The sequence below is a fragment of the Chrysochloris asiatica genome, unplaced genomic scaffold (genome assembly GCF_000296735.1).
Source record: "Chrysochloris asiatica unplaced genomic scaffold, ChrAsi1.0 scaffold02445, whole genome shotgun sequence".
Classification (NCBI taxonomy): domain Eukaryota; kingdom Metazoa; phylum Chordata; class Mammalia; order Afrosoricida; family Chrysochloridae; genus Chrysochloris; species Chrysochloris asiatica.
The window spans coordinates 7,967-12,769 of record NW_006410963.1 but is presented as its reverse complement, the minus strand read 5'-3'; the positions used below and the strand labels follow the sequence as shown (position 1 = coordinate 12,769).

The 4,803-nt window shown below is 39.4% G+C and overlaps 1 pseudogene; it reads left to right on the top strand.

Moving 5' to 3' along the window:
• Positions 1 to 2,473: 2,473 nt before the first annotated feature.
• On the top strand, positions 2,474 to 3,000 carry LOC102815718 (annotated as a pseudogene).
• Positions 3,001 to 4,803: the final 1,803 nt, after the last annotated feature.

The following is a 4,803-nucleotide window of genomic DNA, read 5'->3' as shown; positions in this document are numbered from 1 at the left end:
AAAAAAAAGAACAAAATAATTTTTGATAAGGGAAACGAAGGTAACTTGCTACAATTTGATGAACTTGACCTCTACTCATGGAGGCAGTAACTCTAAATACCAACAGAGAGGGAAGGAATCTTTACATCAAGTATCAATGCTATCCCCTCAGTACCCATGATAGATAGGGATGGGCAACTTAGACAATGGTTACCTAAAATGAGGGGGCGATAAAGGCACGAAGTGACTGGCTTACACAGTTTCAAGGGGGAGTTTAGTTTAAGAGTGTGTGGGGGGAAGAAAGAGTCCCCCCTGAATAGTTTTCATCTTGTCTAGATGGGTCTGGTTAAAAAAGATGGGGATAAGATTTTTATGATACAATAGTGAGTAATTGTTATCATGACTAATTGTGACTGTCGTATAATTGTAAAGGTAGAAGTTTTCTAACAAAAACAGGGGAGCAGTTAATCTTACAGGCCAGAAACAAAGGACCCTAAGATCATCAAGGGAGAAGAGCACAAGCGGAATGCAAGATCTTATCCAGAGAAGCAGCAACACCAGAGATAGAGGCAGAGATGAGGACATGGACAGAGGGGGTCCTCAACAGGTTGAGGACTCTAGATTCATGGGGAGAGAGGGACTAAGAGCTGGTGGCCAGGAGGCAGACTTGCAGAATGTGCCTTTGGTGGTGTAAATTATTACATATACCTGAGTGTTTTTTAAAAAAAGCTAAAGTGAATAAAGACAAATACTGTTAACTGACAGTACATGGAGGGGATTATAATCATTGTAACAAAACAAGATGTATGATTTGTTGAATGTAAAACTGATGATCTGCCCTGTAAACTTTTAGTCAATCCACAATACAAACCTAAAACAATAAAAGATTGCTCGCAAGCAGGATAGTAGTAGGAGATACACAACAGAAATATAACTTTCTGTAGCAATTGGATGACTTGGAATTAGTTTTCCTTAGTAAGAGAAACAATAAGATAAATAACATATAATGAGATTGTTGTCTTAACCTTGTTGTTAGCGCCATTGAGAGTGACTATTGTGTTTGAACTGCTGACTTTGTGTTTCAGTCTAGTGCTTATTCTACAGCGTCAGGACTTCATGATATGTATCCTGTATATATATGTGTGTGTGTGATATGTATATATATAAAATAATGAAGCATGGTAGCTCTATAGGATAAGCACTAGACTGCAAGCCACAAGGTCAGCAGTTTGAGCCCACCAGCTGCTCCAATGGAGAAAGATGAGGTTTTCTGCTTCCGCAAAGATGTACAGCCTCAGAAACCACATACTATATCACCATGAGTTGGAATTGACTCAACAACACTTAGCAACAACATATATAATAAATACTCAGTAAATGTTAGTCATTATTTTGATGCTGCTGAACTGGGGTGGCACCTAGGAACTCTCTTGCTTGACTACTATTATAAAAAATTATTAACATTAATTCTATCTGTACTAAGAGGCAACTCATTTAATTTCTTGGAGATACATTTTACATGAATGATAATTAGGATTTAACTATAAAATTCATTACCTTTATATATGTGTCCTCATCATTAAAATGGGAATAACACCTATCCCATAATTTGGTGTTAAGATTTTACAGTAGACAGTCAATGAAATGTTGGTTCTTTATCTAAACCCTGTGCCCTCCACAGAAATTTATAAAGTACCATAAAATCGTAAGCATAAATAAATTTTAATTGATGAATGAGGCTGTAAAATGCTAACACTTGGGTTCTCAACAATCTGTGCTCGTAACTGTCTGTCAAGGTTCCTGATCAGATCCAAATAAATATCATGATTTTGTCCAGGTCTCTTAAGGGCATCTAGGAACTATGATTATATTTAGGTGAGCCGACCTTCTTAGTTGCAGTGTGTTGTAGCATAGTGGTTACGAATTGGGCTGTGAACCTTAAGGTCAGCGGTTCGAAACTACCAGCCGCTCCGTGGGAGAAAGATAAGGCTTTCTACTCCCGTAAAGATTTACACTCTCGGAAACCCTGTTACAGGGTCGCTATGGGTCGGAACCGACTCGATGGCACTTAACAACAACAACATCACTTGTACGTTTGTATTTAAAGTAAATGGATTCCTTTTTAATCAATAACTTAAAACCCTGATAGTGATCAGAGATGTCGTTTACAAAATGAAGTTTACAGCACTTGCCAAGACTAGGTTGAAATAGCAAATTCTTTAAAATAAATAATGATTTATTTTATATTTTCCAAGCTGTCATTACATTTTTTTCATCTAGACAAGAAATTTGCTCCCATAAATCTTCACTCCCATCAATGAGTCCATTGCTCAATAGCCATTGCTAGAGTACTTTTGTTCCTCAATAAGAAATAAATTTGCAGCCCTTGGTTTTCAGAAGGGGGTGTTTTTTTTTAAAAAAAATGAAAAATGCCCGGGGGCCTGGAGGTTGCGAGCGGAGGTGCTGGGCCCAGCACGTCCGGAAAGGCCCTAAAATGCCGAACAAGAAGAAGTACAATGCATGGTTTCTGCCGGCGCAGATCAAGAAGATCATGCCGATGGACGAGGAGATTGGGAAGGTGGCAGTGGCTGTGCCTGTCATCATTCTTGGGTGCTGGAGCTCTTCCTGGAGTCCCTGCTGAAAAAGGCCTGCCAAGTGACCCAGTCTCGCAATGCCAAGACCATGACCATGTCCCACCTGATGCAGCGTATTGAACTAGAGTGGCAGTTTGACTGTTTGAAGGACCTGGTGGCCTCCGTGCCTGATATGCAGGGAGATGGGAAAGACAACCACATGGATGGGGACAAGGGTGCCCGCAGGGGCCAGAAGCCAGGCAGCAGCAGCCAGAAGAATGGTGGCATGGACAGCAAAGGCAAGGACAAGAAGCTTTCTGGGACAGAGTCCGAGCAGGAGGATGAATCTGAGGACACAGACACAGAGGGAGAGGGGAGACTCTGCAGCCCCCAACCCAGCCCAGCCACCCTCCTGCTAACTTTCAGAGCTCGCCCCAACACCCTTCATGCCCTTTACCTCCTGGATTAACAGAACATAAAAACATTCATCTCCATGACTCTGAGACCAGAAGAGCTATATGGTGCCCAGCTACCACAACCACTGTTCTGAAAGGCATCACATTAGAAAATCCCAGATACAGTGGAAAAAAATATGGAACCAAACTCAAAATCATAAAAAAACAAACAACCTGGACCTACTAATCAGAATGAGACTGGAAGATCATGAGACTATGGCCCTTGACTACGTGGAAAGGAACTCATCATTGTGGACCCATTTTCAACCAAGGAGCAGATAGATATGTATCTGGAATAACAACACTAGTAAGGTATGCTCACTATGGAATGGTCAATCATTCAAAATAAAAAAAAAGTAACATTTACCTAAGGATAAAGTTGAGAAGGGATGGAAGGTGAGTGGAATGGAAACAGAAAATTCAGGGAGGAAATCAGATTACCTGTTGTTGCATGGTGGAGATTGCAATCATTGAGATAAAACAAAGTGTAGGATTTGTGGAATGGAAAACTGATGATCTTGTCTGTAAACATTCACTCTATTCACAAGATAAACTTTTGAAAAAACTTCTCTCCCTGCTGAGTGATTGTAGTATAATACAGAATCAAGCAATTCTTTATTTATACTTCTAACAATATTGCAAGTCTATTTCTCTTTCTATTCTAAGTCTCTTAATAAGACTGCTTGACAAGTTTCTGGAGGAAATAAGTGATAGTGTCAGAACATCTCTGTCATCTCTATATCTATCAAACTGTCTGGCTTATACAAGTGCCCTATGCAAATCAATTGAACAATGTATTTAAAAGTGTGTTCTATGCATCACTCAAATAAGAAACTGGTTTCAAAATCAGAAGTATTTGTAAAATGCATTCTACCCAGTTCTTCTGAATTAGTATTACTAACATTGAGACCTAGGGGCATTTTAGGAAGCTATGGCACTGTAGGATAAACAATAGGCTGCTAACTGCAAGGTTAGATGTTCAAACTCATCAATTGCTCTTCAGAAGCTTTATATAGTGTTGTTAGGAGTTGGGCCAACTTAATGGCCCTTAACAACAACCACATAGGTGATTCTTGTGTACATTAAAGTTTGGAGACCCTGTCACAGAAGAAGTATTAACTTTAGGAGTTTAAGTTTCCTTGAATGGTCCAGAAAACTTGACGATTACCATAACAGTAAACAGTCTGTTTTTTCTATACTAATAATCAAAAGTACTTATATATCCTAATGATGATAAATCTTGAAGAACAGAAAATTAATTGAGACTAAAAAGAGACAGAAATTTTTATACCTTTAAAAAATGTATTAAAAATATTGGAAAACATTTTTAAAATAAGTAACGGTAGAAAGAATAGCATAGTGAGCTCCCATGTACCCATTCCCAAACATCAACAATTGAGACATAGGGAAAATAGGGTCCAGAAATCAGGATTAAACATGAGTCACTTACTAACTGAAATCTTGTGATGAAAGTCTTGAGGGATGTAGAGACCCATGCCCCTCCTTGCTTGGGCAACTGTAAAAATGTGCAGGACATTCCCAGCGTGCAGAGTTGAGCAGCCACATCCTAGGACATGCCATTAAGGAAGATCACCCATAATAATTCTGATTTTTTACTTTCTTTTGACATATTTTACACATAGAACTGGTTTACCCAGTACCCTAAGCATAACTTCAAAGAAAAAAACCCCTCCCACTGGGGAAGAGGAGAACGCCAACACCTCGGAGGGGTTTGAACCAGGCTCCCAAAGAACCATGCATGCTCAACATCCCAGAGTAAATTTCATCTGCTCCTA